Here is a 17248-nt window from a genome sequence, read left to right on the forward strand (position 1 = left end):
AACAAAAACAAAAAAACTGCTCCATGTTCTCTTTCTCTTCCTTTGATTCTTTTCCTCTCAAATATTTCTTTTCTTTTCTTCTTCTTCTTCTTCTTCTTCTTCTTCTTCTTCTTCTTCTTCTGTTTTTGTTTTTGTTTTTGTTTTTGTTTTCTGTTCAGGTGGCCTGGAACTCACAGCAATCCTGAGCTCTGGGATTACCATCATGAACCACCATGTCCTGTTTCCTGTCAGATATTTCCAGGCTGAAGTTCATGGGTTGATCCTGGGGTTCTCACTGGCAGAACTATAACCCATAAAGCAAACACGGAGAACTAAGACCCACAATAAGACTTCTGTAGACTTCTAGAACACCTGATCAGGGTTAGCCAGATGGCCCAGTGGGTAAGGAGTCTGCTTACCAGATAACCAGAGTTCAATTCCCAGGACCCACATGGAGAAGGAGAAAACCACGTGTACATTGTGGCTCATATATTTAGATAGATAATAGATTAATAGATGATGGACAAAATTTAGAACACTGGATCTTAATGCAGTCTATAAAAGTGTGTGTGTGTGTGTGTGTGTGTGTGTGTGTGTGTGTGTGTGTGTTAGAGAGACTTGGCAGGGCTGTGAGGTCAAAAGCACGGAGGAGGAGAATGCAGGCCCCCACACCTGGAATATAGCTCCCCAGTTGGTAGTGTGGCCATGGCTTCCCATGCTTTCTCCCCTTTCCCTCCTAATTTAGAAAAAAAGGAATATGTCACCCAGTCCAAAGGCTAGACTAGCTTCAGATACGTCTACTTTCTTTCCAGAGGAGTAGATCGCACAGAAGGTCAGCAGAAGTGGTGAGGGACAGCTCCTTTACAGAGCTAGAGAGGCCCCAAGACACTCCAGCTTCCTTCCTTCCCCCAACCCCAAGCCTACGCTCACTCACAAAGTCAGTCCCAGCAGACACTCTGATTGGGTGGAGGGAGGAAGGAGGGGGTGGAGGGAGGGAAGCTTATTCTGTCTGGGCTTAAAAAGTCAAAAGCTCACAACAGGAAGAAATTGTTCAGCTTGGCCCCAGGTGGCCTCCCCTTCCCACAGACACTCTCTGCTCACTCCCAACAAGCCCACAGCCATCTTGACCTGCCCTCCTCAGCCTGGTCCTGCCAAGAGAGGCGGGGGCCTGCTCTTCCACCCCAGACTTTCTACCAGCCTGGGTGTCCCACAGCTGACCGCTTGCAAACAGGCCTCGAGCTCCAGAACCCATTCCCTCCCCCCCTCAACTTTAGCATTAACCTTTCTCTTTCTTTCAACAAAAGCCAAACTCTTTCAAAGGCAACCTGATTGAAATTCAAAAACTTTCCAGGGCCTCTGCCCCTCCCCATATTGACAGCAGCTCACCAGCGCCCCCCCACCTCCAGCTCCCCACCCCCCTGCAATGTATAAAATAGCGGGACAAAGGCTTCTCCCCACCCCCTCCCTGCACGCACAAGACTTTCCCTTTGTATCTTTGTATCACTTCAGGCTGGTGCAAAAGGAGCCCTGGCTCTGAGTCCCCATTGTCTCTGCCACCCCACCCCCTGCCTTCTGCAGTCTCGGAGGTCGGTTGGTGCTGAGTCCCGGTCTCCTTGGCCAAACCCAGAGAAGTTGGAGCTCCTGGGCCCACCTTACGATGGCAGAGGAGAGGAGCTAGGAGTCAGTGGACCTGAAGAGTGCCTGGCACCAAGGCTGTCCACCTCACTTTGTGGACTCAAGGGGTAGACCCAGCAATGCCCTGCCGAACCTGGTTTCCTCATCTTCCTGGACACCAGATGGAGCTCCTCCCTCCTCTCTCTTCAGAGACCAGCTCCCTCCCTCTGCAGCAAGAGCAATTAGAGGGTCCTGCAGGCTCTGGGGAGGGGACGAGGCCCAGGTGGTGGCCAGGAGGCTATTAGAAAATGGAGAAAGGCAGCCTGGGCACCCCCTCCTTATACAGGCTGTGGCCACTGGGGAAGAAGGATGGAAATGCTTTTCAACTAATGAATTAATTCAACAAGTATTTATTGGGCATCTATCATGTGCTCTTTGGGGAAAGTGGAAAACAAAGTCCTCATCACAGAGTTCGCATTCTGGTAGGTAAAAGAGACACATCAATACGTAATACCTCAGGCAAAAGTCTGTAGAAGAGTGTAGGGAAAACAGGGTGTCGGGGTGGTTCAGTGGGTAGAGGTGCTTATCGCCTCGCTGGACTAGTTGAGTTTGATCCGTCTACACAGAGTAGAAGGGGATAACCAGTTCCCATCAGTTGTCTTCTGACCTCACAGATGTGCTTTGGCACACACTCAAATAAAAGTGCATGAAGAGAGACTAAGTCAATACTCCATCGCAGAGTGGTGGTGGGGGCTCACAAGCCTCCATCACGGAGTGACCCACTAGTGATGGCTAGCTACAAGCGAACAAGAGTCACTTGCCTCCTCTTTAATTGTTTTCCTCTTATGTGCATTGGTGTTTTGCTCATATGCATGTCTGTGTGAGGGTGGCAGGTGCCCTGGAACTGGAGCTACAGACAGTTGTGAGCTGCCATGTGGGTGCTGGGAATTGAACCTGGGTCCTCTGGAAGAGCAGCTAGTGCTCTTAACCTGTAAGCCATCTCTTCAGCCCTAAGTCAGTTTTCTTTAAGGTGTAGCCCCTTGGGTTGAAGGTGTTCCAGTGGAAGGCCCCGCCCATGCTTGTATGTCCGCACAAATTCCATCCAATGGGTTACCTACATATACAAATAGAGGACTTGGAGTTGGGAGGGACGGAGGAAGCAGAGCTGGGAGGAGTTAGGGGATAGCACCAAAATCCATCTCATTCGTGTATTCTCAATAATTAATGAAAATATTCTAAAAAGAAAAGAGGGGGCTGGAGAGATGGCTCAGCGGTTAAGAGCACTGCCTGCTCTTCCAGAGGTCCTGAGTTCAGTTCCCAGCAACCACATGGTGGCTCACAACCATCCATAATTCCATCTGGTGCCCTCTTCTGGCTTGTAAGCATACATGCAGACAGAATACTATAAACATAATTAATAAATAAATATTAAAAAAAAAAAAGAAAAGAGAAGAGGCTAGAAGCTAGGCACAACGGCTCATGCCTTTAATACCAGTATTTCAGAGGATGAGGCAGGAGAATTGCTAGGAGTTCAAGATAAACTTGGGCTAGCTTGAGCTACAGACTAAGACGCTGTCTCAAGAAAAAAAATAAAAGCTAAAGAATCACAGTGGGAGCCGGGCGGTGGTGGCGCACGCCTGTAATCCCAGCACTCAGGAGGCAGAGGCAGATGGATCTCTGTGAGTTCGAGGCCAGCCTGGGCTACAGAGCTAGTCCAGGACAGGCACCAAAGCCACAGAGAAACCCTGTCTCAAAAAACAAAAAAACAAACAAAAAGAAAGTGGGGAGTCAGACGGGGGTCAGGGTGAGGGGTGTGTCCCGAGAGACCTCCAATTCAGTCAGAATCTAGACAGGGCCACACAGGGAGGGAGGCCTAAGGGGGTGTTAAACAGCCAAATGCTGACCCCAAAAGGAGAAGCAGGAGAAACCAGGGGGCCTTGGTTTGGATTTTCTTTGAAGGGCAAGTCAGATGATTCCCAGAATATGATTACATATTGCAAGGTCCCAGGCAAGGAGGAAGTGGGAAGAAGACCTGAGGATGTTCTGTGAGGTGAGAGATAAAGATGACTTGGACAATGTGCTGTGAAAGATGGATTTGGGTACAGGCTAGAGTAACCAATGGTTTGCTGATGGTTTGTATGGAGGGTAGGAAAGAGAGGAATGATTTCAAGGCTTTAGACCTGACCAGAGAAGACTCTGCTGGGCGGTTTTCGTCAGCCTGACACAATGGGAGTCACTTAGGAAGAGAGGACCTCGGTTGAGGAATTGCCTCCATTAGACTGGCCTGTGGGCACATCTACGGGGCATTTTCTTGGTTAATGATTAATGTGGGAGGGCCCAGCCCACTATGGGCAGTGCCACCCCTGGGCAGGTGGTCCTGAGTTGTGTAAGAAAGCCAGCAAGTAAGTTATGGGGATGCTTCAGTCCTTGCCTCCGGGTGCCTCCTTGAGTTCCTGTCCTGCCTTCCAGTGATGCAGTATTACTGGAAAGTGTAAGACGAAACAAACCCTTTCGAGTTGCTTTTTGGTCATGATGTTTATTGTGGCAACAGAAAAGCAAACCAGAATGAAGACCAAAGCAGCCCTTTACTGTTACGGCCAGAGATAAAGAGGTGATTATTTGGGCTTAGATAGTTGAAGACTTGGGTTGGTTTGGGGTGTCAATTAGAGACACACTGCATGCCACTAGGTAAGTGAGTCTGGAGTTCAAAGAGAGGCAGATTTAAATCTGCGAGTCTGTAACTAACATAGAGCTGGGACCAAAGCCCTGAGGCAGCCTGAGGACCAAGCGCAAGGGCATTTCATCGTTTAGGTAAGAGAAAGGACCAGGAAAAGGGGCAAGCAGTGAGGTGAAAGGAACCAGAGGGTTGGTGGTGGTTCCCAAGTGGAGCAGGAATGCCTGCCTGTCCAGGAGGGAATGCCAGGATGAGCTGAGGACTGGCTGTTGGATTTGGCTGCTGGATTTTGCCTTGATAAAAACCATTTCAGAGAGAAGATGGGAAAAAATAAGAGAGCCCAGATGAGAAGCTATGGGGTAAGTGGGACCAAAGGGAGGCTTTTAAAAATGATTGTTAATACTGTTCCAGCTTTGTTGTAGTTTTTGTTTTGTTTTTTTCCCAGATAGGGTTTCTCTGTGTAGCCTTGGCTGTTCTGGAATTTGCTCTGTAGACCAGGCTGGCCTGGAACTCTCAGAAATCTGCCTTCCTCTGCCTCCCGAGTGCTGGGATTAAAGGCGTGCGCCACCACTGCCTGGCTACAGCTTTGTGAGGCTGATAAGGAATCGGTAGTAAGAGAAAATTTGATGATGAGATGGGGGTGGCTGGAGCAACTGCTGAAATGGTGCAAGAGCTGGGTGAGAGTTTGCTAGGAGAGTCTAGCCAAAGGAGCAGGGGCGAGGGAGTAAGTTGGGGCTGTATGAGGAACCAAAATGATAGTGGGCTGTGGAATCTATGAAAGTTAAGAGGGAAGTTTGGCATGATGGGGAGAGACAGTGGAAAACGGGTAGGTCTAGTTGATGGGGTCTTGTTGGGGTTGTAAATTGGGGCACCCCGGGAGTGAATTGGGAATTGGAGGACAGAATGCTTGAGACAGACATAGTTGTCACAAAGGAGGTATCATTGTTAGTAATGACAAGGCTGGGGGTAAACATTGGTCCATGGTGGATGCAGGAGGGTCAGTCTTGAATCCGCAGCATCAGCATCCCTTGGATACTTGTTGGAGATGTAGATCCACAGAGACACTTTCTACCTATAGAATTAGAGAGTCAGGTGGGGCCCAGCAATTTCTGTTTTAAGAATCTCTCTGGAATGTGATGATGGCAAAGTTTTAGAGTCCCCGAGAGGAACTGTTGAACTTGAGGATGATCATGGCATAATTATCATGTACTAAGGAAGGGGGACATAATCATGAACTCATGAGGCTTGGCTTTTATCGGAAAAGATTATCTCCTGTAATAAAGTAACACTGGCCAAAACCAAAGATTATCGTGCTGGTAATGGGACAATAGAGGACTGTCACACAGGTAGATGGGAGGAACGGCCATATAATGGATCAGACTGGCGTCTGATCCCACAGGACAAGATCTGGTATGGAATTCATTCAAGGCTCTAGGCAGTGACCCCACACAGCTGGATAAGAGCGTAAAGGGAAGGAAGGTGACTACATAGGAGGGGCTCAGTGTCTATGCACTGAGGGACACTTGTTTGGGTGCAGGAGAGAGTTATCCAACGCATATGTGCCCATTAATTTAATCCTAGAACCAGCAAGACCCCTCAGAGAGTACCTAGGGGCTGGGGCTGCAACTCAGTTGGGAGAATGCTTGCCTAGCACGCAGGAAGCCCTGAGTTTGATCTCCAGCCACATAAACTGGGCATGCTAGTGCAAGCCTGTCATCCCAGCACTGGGGATGCGGAGGCAGGGGGATCAAGAAGAGTTCAAGCTCAACCTTAGTTATACAGAGGGTTTGAGGCAAGCCTAGGGTCCTTGAGATCTTGGCTATAAGAAGCATCTGGAATGTGGGTAGAGTGAGCACAATCAGAAAAGATGAGCTAGACCTCAAATCTATCTGTCACAGCATTGTTTTACCAAAACCTCAGGCATAGCCATGACTTCCGAGCTCTGAGCCCTAGGTTGACTTAGAGCGTGACACCGGCATCACCCATACTCTTGTAGGGAAAAGGGCAGAATTGGCTAGAATAGCAATTGTCCTAGAGGTCTATCACAGGCCAGTGTTGTTAGTCAGGGCTTTGCCTTTGCGGTCCTACTCTCCGCACCCTCAAATGAGCATGCTTGATTAAATCTTCATTTGAAAAACTTGATAGGAGAGTGGGGCTTGTGTACGTGGGGTGGTACAGCCTAGATTAAGAGCTGTGCTCTGGACCATCCCCCACATCACACAAATCTATTACCCAGAAGCACCGAGCTGGACCAGAAAGTCAGGCAGCTGTGAAGATGGCAAAGGGCAGAGGTGAAAAGTAAGGAGCGCTGATATGACCAGTCACCCTTGTCTGCTCTGGGAATGTAGCTTTTTTCCCTTAGACCCAGCTCTGCCCTGTGGGATTGAGAGCAAACACTGCTTCATTACTTCAAGTCTTCCCCTTCCTCTCAGCATCCATCATTCTGCAGGGGTCTAGCCAAATCTATTCAGAGCAAGGCCGTATCATTCATTCATTCATTTTCATGACTACGTATGTTTCTTCCAGAGAGATCGCATTTACCCCCACTGCTTCAGCTACCATATAAGTACTAAGGACTCTCATCACCAGCCCTGACCCCTCTTTTGATTTTTCACCTTGGTAGAATTATCTGTGTCCCAGCAACTTCTACCCAGAAGTCCCAATAGGTGCCCCATATTGGACAGGTCAAAGGTCCACCCCTCACCCAGTCACACTGTTCCTTCTCAGGTACAAACTCATTAGCTGCTCTCTCCTCAATGGCTTCTTTCCGATGATTTGAGAAAATTACATTTATCGGTTTATTTTGTGGGGTGAAGGTAAGAGGCATATGTCACAGCCCATGTGGAAGTCAGAGGACAACAGTAGAAGTTGATTCTCCCCTCCTGCAGTGTGAATGCCAGGTATGAACTCAGGTTGTCAGGCATGGCAGTGAGTGCCTCCACCAACTACCTCTAGTTAGTTTTTTTTTTCTTTTAAAAAATGTGCATGAATATTTTGCACACACACACACACACACACACACACACACACGCACGCACGCGCACACACACACACACACACACACACACACACACACATCTGTGGACTACGTATGTACATACGTGTGCAGTACCCATGGAGGCCAGAAGATGGCGTCAGATTCCCTAGGACTAGAGTTACACCATGTCGGTGATGGAAATTAAACCCAGGTCCTCTGGAAGAACAGCCAATGGCTCTTACGGACTGAGCCATCTCTCCAAACCATAATTATGTTTTTAATTAGCCATTTCTAATTAGGTTTCTAATTATCACCTGCTGTGTGCCAAGCACTGCAGTAGTCTGAGAATATCTTTCCATCCAAACTTTTTTCAACTCTGTATTTCCGGTTTCTGTTAGTATTAAACCTTACCTCACGTGCCTGATTTAGAAATTTCATCATGAATTCATTTCTTCTTCCAATTTGTACATAAATCAAACTTTCAGCCAAGTCCAGTAGAACCTACTTTTATAATCACTCTTTAGTTCCCTTCCTCTGTCCCACCATCAATGTCCAAGGTCAACGCTTCCTAACTTCTTTTCCTTTTAAAAGAATATATTTATCAAGACATAATTCATGTATCATACAACAGACTCACTTTAGACATAAAACCCAATGATTTCAGTACCGTTAAGAGAGCTGCTCAGCTGTCACCACATGCATTTTGGGACACTTTATTTAGTTCCTTTATCCCAAATACCTTCCAGCAGAAACTCCTAATCCTGCCCCTGGTAGCCCCAGGCAGATACAAGTCTACTTCCATGAGATTTGCCTATTTTGTATAAATGTGATCACACAATACATAACTTCTTATGTCTGATATCTTTGTTGGTGTTGTTTGTTTGTTTTGTTTTGTTTTTTAAGACAGGGTTTCTCTGTGTAGCCCTGGCTGTCCTTGAACTCACAAAATCTTCCTGCCTCTTCCCACAGAGACCAGAGATTAAAGGTGTGCACCACCACCGCCGCCGCCGCTGCCGCTTGGCTTTTTAAAAATTTTTTTAAATGTCTGATATCTTTTAACTACCAGCATGTGTTCAAGGTTCACACATGTTATTTATCAGTACCTCATTCTTTTCCTGGTTAAAAATATACCATTGTATGAATAAATCACATTTCTCCTTCTCCATTGGTCAGCTGGTGAATGCTTGGATCAGTCTCACTCTTTGGCTATTTTTTAAAATATATTTATTTTATTTTTATGTGCATTTGTATTTTTGCCACGGGTGTTAGGGTCCCCTGAAACTGAAGTTTCAGACAGGTGTGAGCTGACATGTGGGTGCTGGGAATTGAACTCAGGTCCTCTGGAAGAAGAGTCAGTACTCTTAACCCCTGAGCCATCTCTCCAGTCCTCTTTGTCTATTTTTAGTAATGTTGCTCCAAATATAAATGTGTGAACTTTTTAATGGATACATGTTTCCAGTTTGGGGGTGTATAGTTGTCGATCACTATCCCAAGGCTTTCTTCCTTTAGATATCTCTATTAGTGGACACTGCTCAATGATTCTTCTCTGGGAAGGTCACTAGGAGCCCCAATGCCAATCACCCCATTTTCATTTGTAACACAGGCTCTGTATCCTCTGTCCTCAGGAGGGTGAGTACTGAACCCCAGAGTGGATTGCTGGGCTAAATGGAAACTCTGTTTGGCTTTTTGAGGAACCACCAGACTCTTTTCCAAAGTGGTGGCATCATCTTCCATTCCCACAGTGCCGAGCAGTATCCCATCTTTCCCACATCTTTGCCAGCACTTTGTTTCTGACTTTTTTTTTTTTTTAATCATATCCATCCTGGTGGGTGTGAAGTGGGATCTCACTGTGGATCTGATTTGCACTTCCCTGGAGACTGGACAGAAATGTATATTCAGAGCCTGTGATTATTTTTAAATTGAGATTTTTTTTTTAATGACTGAGTTTATCTTTCTTTCCCATCTAATGCCTTTTATTTTAATTCATCATTTACTTACTAGACCTTCCATCATAACATAAATAGGTAGTGAGAGTGAGCTTTCTGGTCTTGCTCCTGACCATCTAGCACCCCCACAGTTTAAAAACTCCCCCAATAGTCCTAGCTGGATGACTTGTTTTTGCCATGAAGTTTTTGCCATACTGAATTTTATCAAATGCTTTACAAAATTATGTCTATTGAGACAATTTTATACTTTTCTCCTGCCAATGCCATTGCATTGATTTATTTTGCATGTTAAATTAATTTTAAAAAATAAAAGCCGGGCAGTTGGTGGTGCATGCCTGTAATCCCAGCACTTGGGAGGCAGAAGCAGGTAGATCTCTGTGAGTTCGAGGCCAGCCTGGGCTACAGAGCTAGTCCAGGACAGGCTCCAAAAGCTACAGAGAAACCTTCTCTCGAAAAACCAAAAATAAAATAAAAACAAAAACAACAAAAACAACAACAACCTAATTTTGCATCCTGGAATGAATTCTATTCAATCTTGCTGCATAATCCTTTTCTCATACGCCAAATTGGGGGCTTCCATATATATAGTCATAAGGGTTACTTATTTATTCAATTTTTGTGATTTTTTTTTTTACATCAGAAAAACAATACAATGATTTGAGAAATAGCCCCTCCTTTAATTTTCTGGCAGGGTTTGTACAAGATCAGTATTTGTTCTGTAGGTATTTGGTAGTGTGAGCAATTTATTTATTTACTTAGATTTTTTTCAAGACAGAGTTTCTCTGTGTAGTCCTAGACCAGGCTAGCCTCGAACACAGAGATCTGTCTGTCTCTGCCTCCCAAGTGCTGATGTTAAAGGTGCCTCTCATTTTTAAATTACTAGTTCAATTTCTTAATTTATTAACTGACCTATTTAGATTTTATTATATTGGTGCTTTGTGTTTTCATAGAAATTTGTGTACCTTGTCTAAGCTAAATAGTATGTATATATGTATGCATGTATGTATGTATGTATGTATTTTTGAAGCAGGGTATCAAGTAGCCTAGGCTGGTCTCGTATTTTCTATATAGTTGAGACTGGCCTTGAACTTCCTTCCAGGCCACTTGCTCCCAGTTCAAGTGCTGGAGTTATAGGCATGCCCCACCATGCCTGGCTTTAAGTTATCTAATGGTGTGCGTGTGGGGGGGGGGATTCTGTTGTTCAAAATTTTATTAGTTTACTTTCTTTTTTGTTTTTTGAGACAGGGTTTCTCTGTGTAGCTTTTTGCCTTTCCTGGAACTCACTTGGTAGCCCAGGCTGGCCTTGAATTTACAGAGATCTGCCTGCCTCTGCCTCCAGTGCTGGGATTAAAGGTGTGTACCACCACCACCATCACCACCACCACCACCACCACCACCATCCGGCTGATTCCTAACTTCTTACCCAACCACTTCTAGGAATATAGATTGAGCACATAAATTTCCTTTCTGACATACTAACCCGATCATTAGCTCTCAATTGACCTCTTCCTTTAACCACTCCCCTTTTGGGTTGTAAAAGAAAGCATGATGGTCACTGCCTGAGGAAAACTCCTACCTGCCTTTATGACCATGTAAGAATTTAAAATCAAAACGATCAAACAAACAAAAAACAAAGCTGGCTGGGCGGTGGTGGCACACGCCTGTAATCCCAGTATTCGGGAGGCAGAGCCAGCCTGGGCTACCAAGTGAGTTCCAGGAAAAGGCACAAAGCTACACAGAGAAACCCTGTCTGGAAAAACCAAAAAAAAAAAGAATTTATGTCTGGTGACCTGGCTGGAAGGGGGTTTATAACTGAATACCCTAGAGAACTTGAGGATGGAGAACTGAGAGGGAGAAGGAGGATTTTGACCAGAGAGAACTTGAGGAGGAGATGGAAGATGAGGAAGAGCCAGATGGGGAAGTACTAGATGGGAAAGAATGAGATGAGAGAACTTAGATGAGGCAGAATTAAGACGAGAGAATTAAGATAGAACTTAGAAGGGACAGCAGATAAATGTAGAGAGAAATCAGGCAAGAAAGGAGCTAGGCATGAGAACAGAACTGAAGCTGTGTAGATAGGATGTTATCACAGAGGAATAAAGTAGATGGACAAAGCGCTTGGTATACTTAGATTCGCTTCCTGAAAATAATTTTTGCTGTTCATAGCTTCTCTTCTGGGCCCCTGGGAAGAATATTATTAAGGCAGGTCTTTAATACAATTCTAGAGGCCCTCTCATATCAATCATTAATCAAGAAAATGTGCCACCAACTGGATGTAGTGGTACACATCTTTAACCTGGCACTTGGAAGGCAGAATCAGGTGGATCTCTGAGTTGGGATGCCAGCCTGGTCTACATGGTGAGTTTCAGGACAGCCAGAGCTACATAGTGAGACCCTATCTCAAAAAATCAACCAAACAAACAAATAAATTTATATATAAAAATATATATATATATTTTTTTTTTTTTTTTTTTTTTGGTGGACCTGAGGATCGAACCCAGGGCCTTGTGCTTGCTAGGCAAGCGCTCTACCACTGAGCTAAATCCCCCACCCCATAAATAAAATATTAAGAAAAGAAAATTTCCAACAGACTTGCCTACAGGCCAATTTGATGGAGGTATTTTCTCAATTCAGGTTCCCTCTTTCCAGATGATCCTGGCTTATGCCAAGTTGACAAGAAAAAACAAAAAACAAAAACTAAACGGCACAATAATATTCCTTCATAAGTTTTTCTTATAGTTCTGTAAGAATAGTGGTGATTCTAATGACAGTCAATGTTGGAGAGGATGTGGAGCAAGGGGAACACTCCTCCACTGTTGGTGGGAATGCAAACTTGTACAACCACTGTGGAAGTCAGTATAGTGGTTTCTCAGAAAATTGGGAATCGATCTACCTTAAGACCCAACCATACCACTCTTGGGCATATACCCAAAGAATGCTCAATCATACCACAAAGATACAGCTCAACTATGGTCATAGCAGCACTATTTGTAATAGCCAGAACCTGGAAACAACCTAGATGCCCGTCAACTGAAGAATGGATTAAGAAAATGTGGTACATCTACACAATGGAATACTACTCAGCAGAGAAAAACAATGACAGCATGAAATTTGCAGCCAAATGGATGGAACTAGAAAATATCATCCTGAGTGAGGTAACCCAGAAGGACAAACATGGTATGTACTCACTCATAAGTGGATACTAGATATAAAGTGAAGAACAATCAGACTTCAACCCCCAGAACCAGGGAGGCTACATAGCAGGGGGGACCCTGGGATGACTGTGGCTTATAATAAGTTTTGGTTTTACTCAATCACTGGGCAAGCCTCAGTGAAACATTTCACTATTAGGATAAGAATTTGTACTGTATCAAGCTGGTAACAGAAAAAATAAATAAATAAAAAATTAAAAAAAGAATGGTGGTGATTATCTCTTCTTTTAATCCTGACTTTGGTAATTTTGGTTATTCATTTTAACTATAGATAAGTCTGTGTGTGTGTGTGTCCCCTCGCTGACCATCTCATGTACCTGAAGGCTGGCCTTCAACTTTCTATGTAGCTAAGGGTGGCCTTGAACTTCCAATCCTCTGGCTCCCTCCGAATCAGGATTACAGACACGTATATGGTTTGTCCAAGTCGTTGATCTTCCAAAGAACTAACTTTCGGTTTTCCTGCTGTTTCTCCTTTGTTTTTCTAGTCTCCATTTCACTAATTTGCACTCAAATCTCAATTATTTTCTTTTTTCTGTTTGCACTGAGTTGTTTGTTCCTTTCTTCCTCTCAACTCCTCAGTCTGGAAGGTCAGGATAGCAATTCAAGGTCCTCACCCCTTTTCATAGGATGGGTATCTCCAGATGTACATTTCCTCAGAGCACTGTTTTGTTGTGCCCCATGTTACAGGGCAGTGAATGCAGCCAGGCACACATCACCAAAGTATTCTCTTCCTCAGTTCTTAACGATTGGCTCAGAATGGAACATAGCAAAGCCAAGGTGGTACAGGGCCTTTTTAAAAATTATATTTTATTTATTTATCTGGAGCAGGGACAGCACACACCTGCCAGGAATGTGAAGGTCAGAGAACAACTCGCTGCAGTCAGTTCTTGCCTTTCACCATGAGAATCCTTGGGATTGAACTCAGGTCATCAGGCTGGGCATCAAGCATCTTTACCCACTAAGCCATCTTGCCAGACCAAAGGAGACTTTAGAGGACTGGGATTCTGAGAAAAACACTTTTGCTTCTTCAGGTCGACAGTACCCAACAGGATGATGAAAAATAACCCATTCTCACATAGCTAAAAACAGGACATGGAGGAGAGTCCAGGGGGAGTGCCCAGGACATAGTGGAAATGTACAAATACTCATTGAATAAATGAATGTGTGAGCAATGTGGAGAACAGAGTCCAGGAAGCACCAATGGCTTCCGGCTGAAAGCCATCTCCCTGTGCTCTGAGCACCCACACTTATCAGAATCTGTCTTACAGCATTTATGCCTCCTAAATTTATAGTGGAGCTATCTGTAATCTGCATTATCTCTTCTCTTAGTATCTAACACTTGTTTATGCCACTGATTTGTTTTATATAAAAGACTTTATATCCTATGGCCTCTCACCTACCTCTAAAGCTTTGACTTCATAACTCCAACGGCATTTTATTTTATTTTTTGAGATAAGGTCTCACTATGTAGCCCTGGTTAGCCTGGAACTCGCCTATGTAGACGCTAGCCTCAAACTCCACCATCACCCAGTTTACCAGCAGTGTTTTAAAACTTGCTGAGCCTGGAACTCATTTTGAAGACCAGGCTGGTCTCGAACTCAGAGATCCAGCTGCCTCTGCCTCCTGAATGCTGGGATTAATGCCCACCACTGCTGGACTGTTCACATTCACTTTCTATGGGCTACTCTCTCCTCCAGAATTCCAGAACACTCCAACTAAGTTCAGGAAATACTTACAGTGATGTAACCAAGTACCTGGTCACTCATGCTGTATACTTCACTGTCTGTATCTTCAACTTAAATCTAAGATTTTATTCCCAAAGCCCAAGCTGATGAAGAACAATAATCAGGCTATCGTCCTTATTTCTGTTACAGCAACTATAGTCTTTGTTTTTGTTTTGTACCAAGGATTGAACCCGGGGTCTTTTGTTTTTTTAATGATTTATTTTTATTTTACGTGCATTGGCATTTTTGCCTACATGTATATTTGTGTGAAGGAAGGTGCCAGATCTCCTGGAACTGGAGTAACAGCCAGCAGTGAGCTGCTATGTGGGTGCTGGGGATTGAACCCAGGTCCTCTGGAAGAACAGCCAGTGCTCTTAACCTCTGAGCCATCCTACCAGCCTCAAACCCAGGGTCTTACATGCACTAGCTCCATCCCTAGCATGTAATTACAGTTTTTAAAACGCTCCTTTCAAATCTGTCACCTGACCTGGCCCACCGCAGTGAGCTGCTGTTAATCACGTCACTTACAATAATAGATAACATTTATTGAACACTTGTTTTTTTGCCAGGCATTGTTCTAAATGCCTTTATATGGATTATCTCATTTGTTCCTTGTAGTAACCTAGAGGTAGCTAATATTACCACCCATTTTATAGGTTGTGAAGATGGAGACCTGGAGATACAGACTCCACTTGCCCAAGGCTGCACAGCTGGCAGGTGGTAGCACGAAGACTCGAACTCCTGGAGCCCAGGCTTATGACTATAAAGAACAATGGTTTCCCAAGTGGGCATTGTTTGACAGACCCAGGTACCTCTCATGGAACAGCTTTTGTCTGTGGTCCTCCATAGCTGTCACCTGAATACCATCCTCCACACCAGTGGCTTTTGTCTTTCCTAACCATCCTTTTGCATCAAGAGCAGCCCGATGGATTTGGCCTTGGCTCTGTATTTCAATGTTCATGTGCATGTTGGTTTAAAAGTCTCACTGGTTCCCTTGGACAGAGAGCGAGACAAGAAAGGAAATGAGGCCAAAATTCATTTCCATTTTGAAAGTTATTTTTAAAAAGAAAGATGATGGGGGCAGAGAGCACATGTCTATCTCTTGAAAGGAATGGTCCTGTCTCCTGCCCGTGATTTTCTCTGACTTTGAAGCTCTGGCCCCTGCTGGAGCCTCTGAGCTCTCTAAGCCTATGTGTTCCCGTTGGAAGTGATGAGGACCAAATTGGGACAGGTCACCAAAAAGCCCTCTCTGCTTTGTTCACATTGAATGCTCTCTCTTTCTGAAACCCCTCAGCTAGAGCTAAGCAAGAGAGGGGCAGCCCCTGCTCCCAAGAAGAAAGGCAGAGCGTCTGGGAGGCTGTTCTTTCCCCCAAGAATCCAGTGAGTTGCTGAATAACAGGGAGCAGAGAGTCAGCGAAAGGACAAAAAAATAAAAAAACAAATGGAAATAAATAAAACCTAAAATGACACAGCACCGCTCTAAGCTCCTCTCCTATCAGGTTTTACAGAGAGGCAATAGATTTTCTTCATTGCCAGTCCTGACTTATCACAGCCTTGTTTTTAATGAGGTATAATAAGGGGAACATTTTGTAACAACACGGTTCCCCTATTTTATCCCGCAAACAGCTGTGTCATGCTTGCGGCTGGAGGAATGAATCATATCTCTGCCTGCATATGCTAACTCCCATGTAATTACCCGGGCATCTTAAATAAAGCAGGCCCTAAACCTGTCGCTCACATTACAAGCAAACGGTGCAGACCTCGTAACTGGGGCCTCTATCATTACAATTAATTTATCACAGAAGTGACCGAGATTAGAGGCTAGAATTAAAACCCAGAGCATGGAGAGCCACCGCGGCGACATTGAAAAACAGGCTCTTGAGAAGCGGCTGGCTCCAGCGGCTGCCTGACTAATGCCTTGCCTGGGGAGAGCAGCCAGAGTTGGATTTTTGTTTTCTTTACATTTCTCCCACCAGAACATTTTACTGAAGTCATTTCGGTGCCTCTCTTGATTCAAAATGATGTTGGAAAGATTCTATCTGATACCTAGCCGGAACGCTGAGCAGAAGTCACCATTTTCTCATTCTTAAGCCACCAACGGCTGTCTCTCCATGGGAGCAGGCCCCTGGGAGCTCCCATTTGTTTTTGTTATCAGAAAGGAATTTCTCATGACATCAGTTTGCTTTCCTTTTGGGGGGTGGGGGCTGGTGGAGGGAGAAAACACAGAGGTTTGCCTCAAATAGGAGATGCGGTTTGTCTCTCTTTAGAAGTCTCTCGCCTCTGTTGGACCACACTGGCAGAGACTTCACCCAAGTTACTATTTTCTTAATCCTCCAAAGGACGGTGGAACAGGATGATGTGTTTTAGATGCATTGGAGAGAGGTCCATTCATTGGACCCATGGGATGCCTTAGAGCTCTCCCACTTCCCTAGACGAGGGACCACCATCTGAGCGGCTCAGCAGTAGGCGTGGGGAGAGAGCCTCCTCTAGACGTGGTCAGCGCCCATTCCATGGCTGTCCACTCATGTCTGGGAGAGCACATCTCAGCCTTCGCTCTCAGACCCTAAGGAGAAAGGCTAGATTTTGATTCTTGAATATGAGGGGATTCTGCTCTCCTCACGGGCACCCTCCCTGGAGTCCAGAGGTCGACCCTTTCTAGTACTTCTATCTGTTGTATGCAGGGGCTGTGATGTGCTCACTGAAACCTTCCTCTCTTTCTTCCTGGGTACATGGTTGGACTGGATTCCCCAGCCTTTCTTGCTGAGAAGTAGATAGGGGTAAATTCTGGTTCCTGGATTCTAGGTATAGTCGATAGAGTCCTTTTCTCTAGGGTCCAAACAAATCTACTGGGTCCTTCATGATTTTTTTTTCCTTTTACATGCCAGCTATCATATCCAGCAAAATATCTCAAACTTTAGAGGCTAGCTAACGCCCCGGAGTCCAAAGTTACCATGATGAGGCTGCCTCATAAACACAACTCAGATGGCACAGTAGTAAGTTTCCATTGACTGATAACTAAACCCTGAGCATGAGAGGGCCAACTCCTCCCTTTGGAGTCTCTATAGCTTGTGAAGGACATGGACAGAAGGCCAGCAGAGCCCAAGGCGGGCCCTGAGAGGCAG

The 17248-nt window shown here is 45.0% G+C and overlaps 1 protein-coding gene and 1 non-coding gene across 5 annotated transcripts in view; both read right to left on the bottom strand.

The window, feature by feature from the left end:
* Rnf220 (ring finger protein 220) overlaps positions 1 to 17248 on the bottom strand; it is a 235079-nt gene that overhangs the window by 145770 nt on the left and 72061 nt on the right. The gene's annotated exons all lie outside the window — the stretch shown is intronic.
* Positions 11667 to 11742, bottom strand: Trnaa-agc. The gene has a single exon. It is a non-coding gene; the product is annotated as a tRNA-Ala (tRNA).

This window comes from Onychomys torridus, chromosome 2 (assembly GCF_903995425.1).
Source record: "Onychomys torridus chromosome 2, mOncTor1.1, whole genome shotgun sequence".
NCBI lineage: Eukaryota > Metazoa > Chordata > Mammalia > Rodentia > Cricetidae > Onychomys > Onychomys torridus.